The following is an 18,439-nucleotide window of genomic DNA, read 5'->3' as shown; positions in this document are numbered from 1 at the left end:
AGCTAATGTGATTAGCTTCAGTAAACTGTCAAAGGTAAAACAATCCAAAGGCATTCTGAACAGCATCCTGAAATAAATGGGGAGCTAGTTGTGGAGGTGTTTGAGAATAGGGTGCTATGGATGCACTTCTAAGTATATATAAAATAGCTTTAAAATGTATTTTCCTTTAGTGGTTGCATTAAAGGCATTTAAAAATTATTTTCTTGTTCTCAAAAGAGAAATTAAAAAATACATTGTTACTGGAATTGTGTGAGATCCTTACAAGCCATTAGAATACCCCCAAATTATTTGCACAAGGCATCCCTATTATCCATGGATCACTGACATGATAGAGCATAATGGCATCCAAAAGAGCCCTTGAAGACTATTATATTATGTGAATGAGCAGTTGAGACGCCCTCAAATTTCTGAAGCCTCAGTTTATCGTATGAGTCAGTGGAGAAACAGCCACTAAAGACAGCAATATTTCCATATGATGGACCTAGTTGGCACTGTATCAATGTGTCATCTTGTGCTGTACTTGGAAGGTCTTTTATTCATGGCTAGGTGCATGCAGAATAATTCTGCCTATCATAACATTCTCTCTCTCTCTCTATATATGATGGCAATACAAAAATATTTCTGCAATCAGAAGTTTCTATCCATGCATTTTCATATAAATTAAACCTCTCAAACTACAGAAAACTGTAATGATGGAACCTTAAGTGTTGATGCTTCTGTTGGCAATTACTAAAAATATTCCAGCATTTTAAGCCCTCAAGGGAATGGATAGTTCACAACTAGCCCAAGTTTGCAAGAGTGAGTCCCGTAAGGATGGACTCAATGCAGGAGTAACCAGTGAAATTCTATGGCCTATGGTATACAGGAAATCAGACTGAATGATCTAATGAAGTGATACGCAGACCTCAGTGGTTCAGGCGCCAAATTAGCGATCAACATTACCCAAAGAACCACAATAGTGTGAATTCATTTTTCATTTATTATAGTACTGTATATTCATATTTAAACAGTATGAGGGAAATATTTAGTGTGTGTATATAAATAAAAATCTTGGTTAATTGGTTAATAACTTAGATTGGTGAATAATTAAATCTCACAGCGTTTTAATATCATGTGCTGCAGAGAGCCGCAGGGGACACATTAAAGAGCCACTTGCAGCTCGTGAGCCATAGTCTGACTATCACTGATCAAATGGTTCCAACTGGTCGTAAAATCTGTGAATTTATAAAACCCCATATCAGAGCAGGAATGCAGGTCAGAACTCCTGTAAAGGGCTAATAAGCAATCTAGTTAGATATGTGTTAGATTCTGTTTTGTTTAAATGGCTGGTAAAATAAGTTGTGCTGAATGGAATGTATATTCCTGTTTTTGTGTCTTTTTGTAAATTAAGATTTTGCCTGGAGGGATTTTCTATGTTTTGAATCTGATTACTCTGTAAGGTATTTACCATCCTGATTTTACAGAGGTGATTCTTTTACGTTTTCTTCAATTAAAATTCTTCTTTTAAGAACCTGATTGCTTTTTCATTGTTCTTAAGATCCAAGGGTTTGGGTCTGTGTTCACCTATGCAAATTGGTGAGGATTTTTATCAAGCCTTCCCCAGGAAAGGGGGTGTAGGGTTTGGGGAGGATTTGGGGGGGAAAGACATTTCCAAGCGGGCTCTTTCCCTGTTATATATTTGTTAGATGCTTAGTGGTGGCAGCAATAAAATCCGGGGACAAAAGGTAATATAGTTTGTACCTTGGGGAAGTTTTAACCTAAGCTGGTAAAAATAAGCTTAGGGGGTTTTTCATGCAGGTCCCCACATCTGTACCCTAGAGTTCAGAGTGGCAAAGGAACCTTGACACCCCACATCTGGATTCTCCAAGGGGCGTGTAGAGTAAGCATGCAGTGGGTTCTTTTAAAAAGTTCATTACATTTCTAGAGCTACTACTAATGGTAGTGATACCCTTATTTTGAAGATCTAGAATATCTCTGAGTACTGTCATCAATGGAATGAACTTTGTATGTGCACCGACTGTAGACACTTGCACAATTTTTTTGAACTGTGAAGTGTCAGCATTTGAAAACTGGACTTCTCATATGGGGCCTGATCCTAGGTTCAGTGGTCAATGGGAATCTTTCCATTGTCTTCAGTGGACTTTGGTTAAGGCCCCATGGTCTACAGTGTTGTCTTGAAATGAAAATAAATCACTGGGCATCTGGTGCTCACTGAAAGTGTGACTTTGCATTATATACAACTGTTTTGTGTACCTTAGTTTATTCATCTATAAAATATTACTCACGAAGGTGAAAATATGTTGTGAAACATTAATTAATTAATGTAAGTAACATGCTTTGATGAGAGGTACTATATAATAATACACACTTTGAACTTTCTGTAATTATTATTGCTTTGATTCCTCGATCTTTTAATATTTCAGTCAAAGTATGAATGTACCAGACAGACGGGGCACTGTTAAATCAGCTAAAGAAATCGGACTGTCAAGTCAGCACATATTTTGTTACTTGTCAGTTCACACAGAGTGCAATACTTATACAGCAACCTCTTTCTACTGGGAAACCAGCTATTGGTATTCAATCAGAAAAAATGTGATTTTGCTTCGTAACGTTATATTATTTGTGTTTGTCTCCCTGTTAGCAGTTTTATTATAGGAAAATAGTGTCAAATGGATTAAATGCAGAGTGCCTGAATTCATCCAATTTCAGCTCCATCCACCAAATTCCATGGTCCTTCTTTCCTTCACCTCCTAAATGAACTGTTATTCCCTGCTCCCATCAGCAGAATAGAATCCTGTATCTTCTTGTTTCTATTCTCCCTGGTTAGACTATTTTTCACTTACTTATTGTATTTCAGGCCCTCTCAGGAGGTGAGGCCCAGATAACAACCAGTATGTAGGCTTTATTTAAGGGTTTGGTTTAGTTTTGCACAGACCTATCACTCAGCTCCTCCTGCCTTCTGGATTTTTTGGTGCCTTCAAATCACTGAAATTTACAAGGCTCACACTGTCCCAGAATGTAACAGTAAAGGGAGATGATAATGTATGACAAAACGCAACTGCAAAGACAGCCATTGTTATGGATTTTTGGTTGTCAGGTGGTACAGTGTTTTAGTCCTTGGCTATATTGGTGGCAGTTTTGCACACTTTTGGGATTTTATCTTGATTCCCACAATATTTGGTGTTTATTGTACAGCCCCAGGTCCTGGGGTCTCATTGTTATCAGAGAATCTGAGTTTTCATTTAAAACAACAAGTACATTTCTAGCTCTCATCATTGTGGAGTAAAACATGAAAAGTTTGACTGTAAAGGGTTGGAATCCAAAAGGCAAATTAAAAGGAGCCCAACAGTTGTTATTTTTTAAAAAATAATTTAATAATTTATTGGTCCAGACTCATGATTTTTGAACATGTGTGTTAAATTTTTAGCATTTGTACCTTTATTATGTCTTCTCTAATGTACTCCAATTAATATTGATGAAAATATATATTATATATGATGCTGGTAGCAATGCCTAATACTCCCCATTATAGTACCTTGTTTTCAGTTGCTTATAACTTCAGCAAACTTGAAGTGTTTGTGCTGAAATTTTACATGCCAGGTTCTGCCTAATGATGACGTTTTTGATTTTGGTTTTGGGTTGCTGTTTTGTTTTTGTTTTTTTTAAATTTCTGCCAAAATAGTTCAGCCATTTCCAAGACAGAGGCTAGGGGGAAATGCCAAATTTCAAATTCCTGCGTGAAAATATAGGGCTGCTAAAGCTTCCAATGGAAAATGTCACTTTACATCAGGAATTGTGCCTTTTGCCATCCTGTGAAATCTGTCCAAATTTGGCCAAGTTATAAGTCTTTGAAAAATTAATTTGCACATGCTCACTAGACACTTCCTGGATCCATGTAAGTAAATTCACCAAAGATTCCATGTATACTGAACATGCTCCAACCCAGGGCTGAGCTGGACTTTCCCTGCAGTTTCAGCTCTGGGCTTCTGTGGGCCATACTGGAACTGGGCACCAGAACTGAGAACATGAGAATTTTCTACTGTGATCTCAATACCCCAACCACCCACCAGCAGGACCCAGGCAGTGTGGAGGAGGAAGCTTCCTGGTTTGAATACAGATGGGACAAGGGCTGGACACAAGGGGAGATGCGGAAATAGACTGAGACAAGAAACTTAAGTAGGGGAGACTGGGAATGGAAGCTACAGCAGTGTGAAACTTTGGAGCTCACCCAGATCAGCAAGCAGTTCTGTCACCACCTGCCCTGTAACCTTGGGGGTCACAAGCTCTCGACCAGCCTGGTTACTCCTTGCAGAGTGATACCAACAGCCCTTCCAGTTCCAAGTCTCCCCAAATCCACCCACCCCAAGTTCTTAACTACCAGACACATGAGGCGTTGGTTGAAGGCATGAAATCAGCCCCCAGTTATAAGTTCACTCTGGCTCACACACTCCACACAGTTTGCACAACAGAAACCTGCCTGGGGTAAAAATAAACAAAAGGTTTATTTATTAGAAAAATCACAGACTGAAAGGTAAAATCATAAGGAATAGAAAACGTATGCAAGTTGCAGAGAAAATAAACATAAAGATGCAACCACAGGCTTTACACTTCCAAATCAAATAAATTCCCTTTTCTAATACAAATTATCTATTGCCTTTGAATAGTTTCCCACCATAACCCCTGCCATAGCGGGGTTCCCCAGCATTTCATGGATACCACCCACCAAGCGACTGTGCCTCAGTTTCTGGATAGATTTCACATCAGAAGGCTTTTTTAAAAAGGTTTGCAGGTGTATTTTTTTCTTTCTCTCAGACTATGGTGACTCATGGTTATTCAGAGAAGGGGAAATTCTCTCTCAGCTTGATAGCTGGATGTCAGTGTCTTCCCATTAACTGTAATGGCCCGTCATTTGTCTTTTTCCTGGGCTGTACACTGCTAAGTGCTGGGAGCTAGTCTCCTCTGGTTGGGAAGGCTACCTTTCCCTGCCTGACTGCAGGTGGAGCTGAATGTTTGCAGCACAAATTATGAATACAGTTTTATATATTCTCAAATACATAAATTCATAACCACCATCCCTATACATACCTCATAATGACCATCAAGTTTAGGACATTACAAGCTTTCAAGAAAGACCTTACTTAATATATTTTTATACACAGTAACATTGTATACATGCAGCTGATTCAATTGCCTACTCTTTGGGTTCAGACCCCGTGTTCTTTCCCTGGGGTGTCTGGACCCTGATTGTCACCAGGGGTATTGGGACTGGGAAGGGAAACAGGGAGGAGGGATTAGGAGCCGATGGCTTGGAGGTAGACTGAGATCCCAAAAGTCGAGGGGGAGACTAGGACTGTGTTGACAAGGAGAGTGGGAACAGTGGGGAGAGAATGGGGGGAAGGGAGACGCATCAGACAAAGAGCCACTGAGGGGGAGAATGGAACTGGGAATGGCTGGTGTCATAAATATAAAGGAAAGGCTAACCACCTTTAAATCCCTCCTGGCCAGAGGAAAAAAACCTTTTCACCTGTAAAGGGTTAAGAAGCTAAAGATAACCTCGCTGGCACGTGATCAAAATGACCAATGAGGAAACAAAATACTTTCAAAGCTGAGGGGTGGGGGGGGGGGGCGGCAAAGGGTTCTCTCTGCCTGTGTGGCTTTTGCAGGGACCAGAGCAGAAATGCAGGTCAGAACTCCTGTAAAGGGCTAATAAGCAATCTAGTTAGATATGCGTTAGATTCTGTTTTGTTTAAATGGCTGATAAAATAAGCTGTGCTGAATGGAATGTATATTTCTGCTTTTGTGTCTTTTTGTAACTTAAGGTTTAGCCTAGAGGGATTCTCTATGTTTTGAATCTGATTACCCTGTAAGGTATTTACCATCCTGATTTTACAGAGGTGATTCTTTTACTTTTTCTTTAATTAAAATTCTTCTTTTAAGAACCTGATTGCTTTTTCATTGTTATTAAGATCCAAGGGTTTGGGTCTGTGTTCACCTGTACAGATTGGTGAGGATTTTTATCAAGCCTTCCCCAGGAAAGGAGGTGTAGGGCTTGGGGGGATTTTAAGGGGAAAGACGTTTCCAAGCACGCTCTTTCCCTGTTATATTTGTTAGATGCTTAGTGGTGGCAGCAATAAAATCCGGGGACAAAAGGTAAAATAGTTTGTACCTTGGGGAAATTTTAACCTAAGCTGGTAAAAATAAGCTTAGGGGGTTTTTCATGCAGGTCCCCACATCTGTACCCTAGAGTTCAGAGTGGGGAAGGAACCTTGACAGCTGGTCTCAAAAGTAACTTTTGGAGATTCTTGTGGTAGTTTTTCTCAGTTGCTTCCATGATCAGCATATCACTCAGGTAAGACTGAGTACCAGGAATGCATTGTAATACCCTGGTGCAAGGCTCCCTGCCAAATAGCAGGTGTGGGTACTATTCCAAGCACTAGTCTGCTATATTGAAAATTATTGCTGAAAACCTGTGCTGTCACAGGTGTTTGGAAGTTGGGCCAAGTAATCCACCATGAGTGTAGTCTCCCTCATACAACCAATGAAATTGCTGCCTGCAGATTAGCTGCAGAGTAAGGAAGATGTTTGGTTGAGTTACTTCTGATATCACACTAGTCTAGGATTCTTAGCATGGCATAGCTACATGCCTTATTGTAGCTGAACACAAAACGAGTGTAATTCATAAGGCTGAGAGCTTAATAATTGTTACTGCAAATCCCAGTAATGATTGAACCTGGTGATATTCTAACCAAGGAGCTCTCAACTGTGCTTGTTGCTATTTCCATCGATTCACACTGACTCAACAGAAATTTTGGGCTTCAGAGTGACCCACAGATAGAGTGACAATCTTGGAACCTTATTATATAGACAAACCCTTGTCTGTGTTAATTGTGAGGCACTTCTTGTCAGAATCTTCAATCTCCATATGTAGATAGGCTTGGGCTAGGTCGATCATGAAGACATGTTTAACACCATCTAATGATGCAAATATATGCTGTATTCGGAGCAAAGAATCCCGATCTGTAATACTGGGTTAACTCTAACTCTGAAATTACCACAGATACAAACAGATCCATTTTTTTTCATTATTGGCACTATAGCGATGCTCCATTCATTCCAGTTAGCTCTGGATAAAAATCTAGAGTCCTGTAAATACTAAAGGTATTTCTCTATCTTTGGCTGAATAGCAAAAGGTACTGGACAAACGTTGCAAACTTTAAGTATTGCTCCCTTTTTAAGCACAGTTTTTTTTCTTTCAGATGTTTTCAGGTTCTAATAACATCCTGAAAGACATCAGTGAGATGCCTTGTCTAAAAATTCAGCTAATTTTTGTTTGGGGCTGGATTGTTGTATGCCTTTACACATGTTATGCATTACTCATCCAATTGAATCTCTCAGCCATTCTCTACCAAGTAATGCATGGGCCCCCCACTTCTCAAAACAGAGGTTTAGTATAAGATGTTTACAGTTGTATGGTACCACTATCATAATAATTCCCAGTGAACAAGGATTTCTCCTTTATATGTTTTTAGAAGCACTGACATTTTCTGCAACTTCATCCTTTTAAGTGGTCTCTGATAATCCTGTTGTGAAATTACAGAAACAGCAAACCCCATATCAAGCTCCAATTTAAGTCTTACTTTTTCCACTTGTATAGGAATCCAAATAATACATTGTTATTGTATTTTAAACTGTCGAAGAGACACTACAGTATTCTCTTCTCTGTGAACTCCTTGTCATCTGCAAGCTGATGAATGTGGAATTCTCTAGTACAGTAGGACACCATTTATCCGAGCCGCCATTATCCAGCTCTCCATATTAACAGGACTGGGCAGCGGGGCTCCAGCTGACAGCCGGAGCCGCGCTCCCCAGTGCTGACTGCCGCAAGCCCCGTTGCCTGGAGCTGACAGCTGGAGATAGAAAGCTCTTTGCCCCTTCTCCTGATTATCCACATTTTTGATTATCCAATCTGGCCCAGTCCCAATTAGATTGGATAAACAGGGTTCCATTGTATTGTGTTTGTGTTTTTGTATTGTCTTATGTGGTTGTGTTTTTTTGTACTGATCTGCATGTTGTCTGTGTGCCTCAATTTCTTGCTGTTTCCTTAGGGTTTTGCCATGAACCAACAACCATCAGCCTTGTGAGATTGTTTCCCACAACCAAAAGCACACAGCCTTTGAGTGGTCTCCATGCTGTCCTTTCTGCTTTACCCCCAGTTTATTTGTTGCACAGATTTCATGGTGCCGTTGTAACTCTCAGGCATCTTTAATAACTTGTCTCCCTTGAAACTGCAATATCTAGTGCATGTTTTAGGGACAATTCAGCCTCAGTCAATAACTGTGTTTGTGTTGCTTCATTTTGCACATATTATCGGGTCCTTTACTGAAACATTTAAACTCTTTCCAGCCTGGCAATGCTCGGTTAATTTCCTTAATCCAGTCACATATTCAGGAATTGTTTCATTTTATTTTTTATTCCATCTATGAAATCATAACCACTCTGCAAACACTAGTGGCTTTGGGGAAATGTAACTTTTTAGAAATCCCACAGTTTTAGCAAATGTTTCTGCTGGTTTAGGCAGCCCCACAGAGTATGGGATTCAGCCCCTATTATTCTCAGTAAAACTGCCTCCTTTTTCTTATCATTATGATTAGCAGTCTCTCAGTATAGGTGACGCAGTCCTCTACTGAGCTATCAAATCAGTCCTTTTGCCCCAAATAGCCAGACATATTTTTAACCCCCAAATGAGCAGGTTACTCACAGTCCCAGAGCTGCAGACCGCAGTTTGAGTTTCACTTTCTCTAGACCTCTGAATTCCCTCTGTATTCCACTGCACTCCTGGATTAGAATCCCAGTGTCACCAGTATGACCTTGCTCTTTACACAACATTAAGAATATGAAAAACTACACAAAGACTGTTGGATTCCAGTAACCATATTTATTGTGTACCCATATGCAAGTTCTATCTACTTATGTAGTATACGTAAGAATAATACTGATGGATACTACCATAGAAGACAGGGAGGTCCACTAAAGTGCTCCCAATTATTTAAAGGCATATTATACAATTCCTGTGCATATCAGTTATAACAGTCTTTAATTACATGATCACATACTAGTTTTTCTCACAGGACCCTTATTTCATTCAGTGCACAGGTTGGACTTGCTCTGGTGATGAATCAGGGTTGTGTAGTGAAGGCTGTTGTCTGTAGGACCCCTGCTTCATTTTCTTGCAGAAGCTGGAAGATGTGTAGTGTAGCAAAGGAGGCAGGGGACTGCAGGAAGAGAAAGGACGGCCTCATGGTTAAGACAGTTAAATGGTCTTTTCACAGATGGTCACTTATTGTGTGTTCCTCATTTTCTGAGTGCCTGACTTAATACCCTGGGGTCTGATCTGAGAAGTACTGAGGACTCACAGATGCAACTGTCAATGGAAACTGTGCCTTGAACATGTGAAGTGCTTTATAGTGCTAAATTCTCTTTAAAAATGGGACATAAGTGTCTCAAGTTGGGCACCAAAATTAATGAATACTTTTGCCCTTATTTTCTCTGTGCCTTAGTTCCCCATCTGTCAAATGAATATAATAATACTTCTTCATCTCACAAGAGTGTTGAGAAAATAAATCTATTAATGTTTGTGAAACACTCAGATACTATAGCAATGAACACCATGGAAAACTCCCATGAGGAAATTCATAATTCTGTCTGCTGAGCAGGTTTTGAGTAGTGTGTAATAGATAAAGCATGAAGCCACACATTGAACAATGAGGAGAAAACAAAATATTGAACAGCTGCTTATGAAGTGAGCATCATCCGTCTTGTGCACTGAATGAGGCAGGAACCCAGTGGAAAAATTACGATCTGATCATGTAATTAAAAACTGTATCATTACACATACACACAAGGGGGTCCGAAGTAAGGTTGTCCAGGCAACCTTACTTCTGGGATCTCCTAATGTCTGAGTGCTTGGCTTTGCAACCTTAATAATGTTCTTTTAACATAGGGCTTTTTGTGATTTTATATATACTAAGTTAAGAAACCATTATTAAGGTTGTAAAGTCAAGCACTCAAATGTTAGAAGATCCCAAAAGTAAGGCTGCCTGTGAAACCTTAATTCAGATCTCTTGTGTGTATTTATTATGATACAGTGTTTAATTATATATAAATATACCTCCCTTACTTCCCTCCCTTCCACCCCCCCAAATACTATCCCAGCATAGATTTATAACTATTTTACTTCTCCCTACACTGTCAAGATCAATGGGATAAACATGTAGTCTAACCCCTGAATAGTGTTTTTTAACAATATTCTGTTTCTCTCACGAATCTATCAGCTGCATGCTTTCCTGCCACCAGCAGCCTGTAAAAAAAGAATGCACAGATATAAATGATTTGCATGGGGATTTAAACCCGCTGGAACCTGTTTGAATCCATCAGATAAAAAGGGTATTATTAGAAGAAATTAGTATTGTAATGCAATGCCATGACAAAAACGTCATTGCTATTAACCATAACAATACGGTAGCTGTCACTATAAATTGTGCCTTTTGCCTAATGGCTCACAGGATGACGTCTGTAAATATTGTTATGGTGACCACTGGAATAAAATATGCTAAATAGTAATAAAACAATTAAATAGTGGTTATTGTTTATGTTGCACTAACTATGTGATAGGTATTTTGCAGACTGATATAAAGACAAAAGTCCCTCCTGTAAAGGGCTTACAACTTGAATAGACAATGTACGGATTAGAAATGGATTCAGATGCAACAAAAGGCAGAACCTTTTTAGTCTGTCTAGTGATGCAGGTGATGGAGTTCAAGTTTCACTGTGTTCTGTTTGCTTTGGCAGCAGACGATTCAAGAATATGTTGGGAAGGCCATTAAATATGTGAGGAAAGGGAAGGTGATGCCAGAGATCCAAAGTCATCCTATCATGATGTCAGCCCAGATGAGTCTCTCGTGTACCCCCAGCACGAGTCACAGGAGAATGCAGACACAATGGAAAGGTAGCTAAGAAGAACACTGCTCCCTGTCTGTTCTGAAAATATGGGAAGGGCCAGCTTCTTTCCCCATGCAGCTAGTCTGCTTGTGCCACCTAAAGTCCAGGATGGATCCTCATCAGAGTGTAAGATCTTCTATAGCGGGTGGAGTAGTATATTTGTGTGTCAACAAGAACAATCTTTCTGGGGTTTGGGTTTTGTGAATTTTACAGCTGTAATCCAAATGTAAACTCCTTTGGCTTTTATGCTTCTATCCTGAATACTGCTGACTACTAGAAAGGGCTATATATAAATAGTACTGCTATTTTCTCTCATCAGCCCTAAATGAGTTACAATTTTATAGCTTAAACCAGAGAATTCCATGTGGTGTTTCTCCTTAGCTATCCAATGGGTAATTGCACTACTAATTTAGTAGCTACCTCAGGCCGTACACTGGGAATAGCATGTACACAAACACACATACACATTGTGCTGTGTTACAAATCCTATAGTCTGAAACTTATCTAAACCTATTTAAATTTAATAGAATGTGGGCTTGAACTCAAACCCGAATTTCTAACCCCACAAACTTTATATTTAGTGTGAGGAAGAAATCTAGACTCAAACCTGGATCTCACTCCAAAATCCTAACCTAGGGTCTGATTTTGAATATAATGGGCTGAACAGGAAAATCTGAACAGCCCCAAACTTTGTGGGTGAAGGAAATAAGAATGCAAACTCAGAGTTACATTTTCTGGCTTAGGCTCATCTCAATAATGTTAATAATTATGGGAATGATTTTCAATAGTGCCGAGGGCGTTTAGGAGCACAAGCCCCATTGGTTTTCATGGGGACATGTGCTGCTAAATCCCTTCAGAGACTTTGCAAATCTTAACTACATTGTATTAATGAAAGGAAACAAGTTATTGCAGTTTAATTCAAAGGTATATCAATTTGTCCAAAAAGAAGCCACAAGCTAGTAGGAGGTAGCTATAAAAGCAAAGCACATCCACCAGGAACTTTTAGAATTTTGTATATTGCAAATAAGGATATATCCTGGCTGTTTGGGAGAAAAGCCAAGTTATTGTCAAGACTACTGCGTTTATTTCTTTCCAGTTTTAGTACATTTTATACTCCTGGGAGAATTCTACACCAAAAAATTAAAAATTCTGCACACAATATTTTAAAATTCTGCATGATTCTGCATATTTTTTTACCAAAATAATAAAATATAACTGTGCCAGTTTCAATTATTTTGGTAATTTATTTCAAAATATCTGTCAGCAAGTATGCCTGTAACAATATAGAAAACAAAAAAGATTCAGGAAATGTTTTTGACAAATAGATTTTTACTAGATATATTAATACAGAACTTTGAGTAATAATTCATTTAAACCACAATACAGAAACATTTCCTGCACCCCTCAGAAACATTGCAAAGGCTTGGGAGAGTCAAGGGTAATGAAGGAACTGATGAAGAGGAAAGTAATTGCTAGGAATGAGCCTGGAGGGCTAATGGCTATAGGAGGGAGAAGTATGGAACAATGTTTTTGCAGGGAGGATTGTTAGGGAGTGGGAGAGCCTCCCCCACTCAGACCTTGGCTGACCCCTAGCCTCTCTTATTCAGTCAGGCACATCTACCCCTGTCCCTATGTGTCCCTGTATCCTCACTCAGCCACCCCTCCCGCATCCCTATGTGTCCCTGCACATCCCACCCTGTGTCCCCATGTGTCCCTACGCCCCCACTCAGCTACCCCTCCCCATCCCCATGTGTCTCTGCATCCCCTCCCCCGTTCCCATATGTCCCTGCACTCCCACTCAGCCATCCTCTTCCCCCACCCCCACATGTCCCTGCACCCCCTTCTGCCTATGGCCCTGCACCCCGCCAGTCTGTCCCCCCCTTAGCCCTTCTGAACACCAGTCTGTGATCACTCATCAGAACCAATTGCCTCATATTGTCCCCCTCCATATCCTGTGCTTCCTCATCTGGCCGAAGGGCAGGACGCTGTGAGGAACACAGACTCTTCTCCTCTCTCTCCCCTCTCTGTGGCTGGCTACTTTTGACTGGGAGTGGCTTCCCTCTGTTCTGGTGCACAGCAGCCTCTGGTGGGTGAAAGGCATAACTGCAGTATCTCTCTGGCAATATGTATTTTCTGCTGAGAAAAAAAAATTCGGCAGAGGACAAGAATTCTGCATGTGCGCAGTACCTCAGAATTCCCCCAGGAGTAATTTATTAAAATGAAGAAGTTTCAAGATCGAGAAGAAAAATACAAATGTTTCCATTATTCCCTACTAAAATGCAGATCAAACATAAAAGTACTATATATTTCTTCTGAGACTATGAATCAGCTGAAAAACTTTTGTGTAAGGATTACATAATTTTCAAGATGGAATGATTCAGGGTTGGAGGTGGATCTAAATGGCACCCAAATTCAGGAATACAACCATTTGTTCTTCCTGATGTTCCTTTGACACTAAAAGAAATGTGTCAGAAAGAGTACTTAAAGGGCTATTTATGACCATTTGTTGTTGATGATTTTGCCGTTAGAGCTATTTTGTTCTCTGCTACCTATGTTCTCCCATTAAAAAATATAAACTTTTTAGGGTTTCTTAGCATAGAATTATGCCAAGTGCTCTTTAAAGATTTTTGTAAGATGAGGTAAATGACTACAATTTACTTTCTCAATCGATGTCCTGGTCAAATTAGTGTTGGACTCAGTGTTCTGGTCAAATTCTTTCCCCTCATTCTGCTTTCCTAAATTTTCCCAGTAGTTTCCGTTTGTGGTACATAGTATTCTTTTGACTGTCTATCTTAACCTTTTGTGCCCTATTAAAAAAGCTGCCATATTCCATTTTAGCAGAAGCTACATTTCAGTGGTGGATGAAATGATTCCAAGATGAAGCTTTAAGCTTTGTTTTCTTCAGCAAGAAAGGAACAATATATAGTAGTAACATGATTTTTACATTTGCTCTCAGATAATAGCCTCAACTGAAGTAGCAATAATAGTAGTTTTCCAACTTGTATGTATGACATTCTTTAACGGACAGTTTTTTGACCTTGTGTATCTCTGTGACATTTATCCACATAGATCTTTGTGAAGTCCTGTGGACTATAATTAAATTATATGAATACCACCTTTCATTTACCTTTGATTAAAGTTCACAAATCTACTGATTGGGAAGTTTTTCCTTTAGTATTGCACAGGCATGTCTGCCAGAAGCTGGGAGTGGACAATAGGGGATGGATCACTCCATGATTGCCTGTTCTTTTCATTCCCTCTGAAGCACCTGGCATTGGCTGCTGTCAGAAGACAGGATACTGGGCTAGGTGGACCATTGGTGTGGTCCAGTGTGGCCATTCTTCTGTTCATTTGTATGCTTTAACTGACTGAAGGTTGTGTTAAAATGTAAGACTCAATAGAAAGAATCAGGAGAGAATACATCTTGGACAATGCAACAACACTTCATTGCTATGTAAAATAGAGCACTATACAATATGCCCACAGGAGAAAGATCGATAGAGATATGCATGCATTTACGGAAACTTAGTGTACAACTTTCAGTGAATGTGGTGCCATGCTTAAATCACTATTGCTTTTAAGAAGACTCCTTATTAAACAATCAATAATAATAAATAATAACTACATATTATTTATTTGTGGTAACATTTTCAAAAGTGCTTAAGTCACTTAGGTTCCTAAATTCCACTGAAAGTTAATAGGACTTAAAGTCTTTGGAAGATGGGACTTAGGTCCAAGTGACATAACCCAGATCCTCAAAGGTATTTCAAACAATATTGTACAGGGAAATCTATGTTGTTGGGGATAAGAATCCACCTCATAATCTGCAGGAAAGCTGGGGTCAGCACTGCATCCCTTCTGCACCTGAAGTCAAGCTTCTTGGCTGATGAGAGGTTTCAACTTTTCAATTCATTCACACCTTTTATGTAGAGGTTTGGCAGATGTGGGATAATCTGCTTCCTCCCCCTGCTCCCCACCACATTAGATCTCATCCTGATCTCTAATAGTTAGATGTTGGCTTAAGCCCTGAAGTACAAGATTGAACATCCCTTCCAAATTTTTTGTTGTCACGAAGGATACAACACGGTCCCAAAAGCCAAATAGTAAATGAAGGATGGTCCTGAATCAACACCCGATGTTAGAGCACTTATTAACTTTGCAAGTGTTTATAAATTAACCCTGGATAGGATTTTGAATTTTAGTGCTAGCCACTAACTCCATAATAAAGTGAAACAAAAATCTGTATTCAAACAGCCACAATAACACCACACGCTCCAATATTTGGAGGTTTTGAAATCCAAAGACAGAAGCAAATTTGTAGTGCAGCCCCATCTATATGCTAAAAAATCTTCAAAGAACTGAAGAGACTAAAATGACTAATGTTAGGTGTTGTTTATACCAGATTGCTCCAGTTTGAATCTCTGTACAACATTTCTTTTCTTTTTTTTTTTTTGGCACAAATATCCTCCACATTGTTTCCTGATGCACTAATTAAATATACAGAACAATAATATGATATCAAGTGGAAAGATCCTGAGGACAAAGAAACTTTTATGGGCCAAAAAAAGGCTTTCATAGCTTGGCTTTAAACACAGAACAATGTGAACATGTTAGAACTGTGGTGCTTCTTGCAGTCAGAGTTCAAGCTCGAGCTTGATGCAAAGTCTGCAAATTGTGCCAGGTCTCACATGAAACGCTGCCACATCTTGTGCTGCGCTAGAAATGGCAGTGACACAAACAGTGCGAATGCAGGGAATTACACCCAAAACAATCTGACCAAGAACAGGGTTTATTTCCTCAATTTATAATTAAATACATTTCCTCTGTAAAAGAGTAACAACTTATGAATTACATTAAAAAAACCCCATAGATGGAGGAGCTAGGTCTAGTTTTACAGGTGTTGTTGGGCCTAATTGGGGAGGAGTGATCTGTTTAGGCTCTCTCTCTACAATTATAAAAACCTGACTTTGGGCGATAAGAGAAAGAGAGAGAGAGAGAGTTAGCAGGAGTTTTGTCAAGAGAATTATTTTACCAGATGTGTCCCTCAGCCCCAGGGCGCTTTATATAGCATGGTTTTTGTCCAGATCCACAAAGATACTTAGGCTCCTAAACCCGAGATTTAGGCACTAAGCCTCAGGTTTAAGCATCTAAGTCCTAGTTTTGGCTTCAATGTGATGCACAAAACTGCCACTGCACCTAGACTCACTCGGAACCTACGTTTTCAGGGTAAAAGTTCCCTGGGTGCCCGGGAGAGGCCAGCACTTAACTGATTGCTACAAGAAACTACTTAGATGCCAAAGTGGGTTCCTTTTCATGGATCGCTAAGCAGTCATATATGTGCCTCCCTGCAACCTGGACCTAGGTGCCTATCTCAGAGAGAAGGTAGGGCTTAGCATTGCAGTCTCCCACTGTCTAGCTTAGGAGGCTCCCTGCCTAGCATGCTGGCTTTTGTGGATGCTATTCTAAGGCACTTATCTCTCCCCACTCATTGTATGGGAGCCTCGGCACCTAACTCGGCTTTGGGCATCGCAGCATTGTTCCTGTGATTTTCTAGGTGCCTAAAAGTTAGGCACTCAACATTGCAATGCCTGAGATCCTTTGAGGATCTGGGCTTTATTTTTATGCATTTATTGACACAGGTGGATATACAAACACAGGAGAGAGCATACTTGCCCCTTGATGCAGATACATAACACCCACACACAAATATATCTATATATAGATATAGATATAGATATATATAGATATATAGATATAGATATGTCAAGTAGATTCTTTGTGGGCAGTACAACAGAAGTGGGTTGTTCCAGTTTATGCCCGGTGACTTGCCTTGCACAAAGCACCTCTAGGATCAGCAGAGTGCAAAGGTGAGCTTTAGGCCATCTTTGCTTCTGCTCCCGTCCTGTGCTGTGCCCAGTTTGACTGGACTCCAGGATCTGGCCCACCGTTTATAGAACAATCCCACTTGCCTCATGCTAATTCTGAGGACATCTTCCTCCTTCCACAGTTTGCCTTGCTGTGAGGGTCTCAGTTCTACATTTAATTATGAAGCCAACTGAAACACCAGGATCAGTTCAGGGGAATGATTTCCAGCTGTATTAGTCCTCCCACATCGCTGCTCAGTCTGTGCACTTTCCAAATCTGACTGCACAAGCTGAAGTGCTGCTTGAAATATTGAAGCAAAAGTGGAAAAAATGTGCTTAAAAGTTTAATGAGCACCAGAAATAAGTCACTAGCATAGATAACAATAAAAATCAATTCTGCTCCCATTGAACTAAATATCAAGAACTGCCATTTCCTTTTTAACTGAAATAAACTAGTTAAATAAAATACAGTGACAGATAATTCAGTCTTGTAAATAGTTAAAGTCCTGGGTCTTATTTACATGAATTCTTATTACAAAAGAAATAAAATACTGTGGAAAACAAGAGGGGCAAATACTTCCCCTTTATTTAATGGAATAAAGGCACTTGATTTTCATATAATAACTGCATGCCTAATTTAAAACACTGATACCCAATTAAGAAGTAAGAACTGCTCATGGTATCACATATTGGAAATGGCCAAATTTCTGAAAATCAGTGGTAAAAAAGAATCTTGATGTAACTGTGCAAAGGGTATTTGATTTTACCCTTTCTGAAGGGTTTTAAAAATCTAATCAGAGGATAATCTGTATGTCAGAATAAAAGGTCTTTGGGGAAGAAAGGTAGCCATTATGGTAAAGAGCATTCAGGCTGCACAAGTCTCCTGAACTACTCTGAACAACTTTGGTAAGCTGGCTAATTTTCCTACAGTTCCTATCAATCAACTATTCTGTTGCTCAAAATGGTAACCACCATTACCATCAGGATAGCTGAATTGCTAGCCCAGTTGGGGATACTGAATAAAATTCTTTCAAACCCAAGTTATGCTGCAAAGTAGTGTTTTAAAATGAAATTAGCTTTCAGATAAATTTTGGCCATTTAAGCAGGTCTCAGGCATGTCTTCCAGAATCAAAGCTAATTTGCACCTAACCTGAAGCTCTTTTCAGCTTTCATAACTCATGCTATATTCTGGGAACAAAAGTGGTTGAATGCCCTGTGATGGATACAGAGGAACTGGTCAAACTCTGAAGTGAACTTTTAATGTCCACTGAGACAAGCTTGTTAGGAAAAAATCCCATTGGAATGGATTGTTCATTGTTAGTATTCTTAATTATAACGTGTTACTGTGTAATCACTGGATGTGCGCTTCACTGTCTTCTATTTTATAATCATTTATCATCTTTATATTCCAGTACCAAGCTAATTTAGTATTTACGGGCTGTTGGATGATTTATAGAGGTATCTTGAAAAAGCTCTCCCCACACAAAAAATTGGGCAGCCTCTAATGCTTCTTCCTTTAAACTGGTTTCAGAGTAGCAGCCGTGTTAGTCTGTATTTGCAAAAAGAAAAGAAGTACT

This window comes from Chelonia mydas, chromosome 2 (genome assembly GCF_015237465.2).
Source record: "Chelonia mydas isolate rCheMyd1 chromosome 2, rCheMyd1.pri.v2, whole genome shotgun sequence".
Classification (NCBI taxonomy): Eukaryota; Metazoa; Chordata; order Testudines; family Cheloniidae; genus Chelonia; species Chelonia mydas.
Note: the sequence above shows the minus strand (reverse complement) of the source record.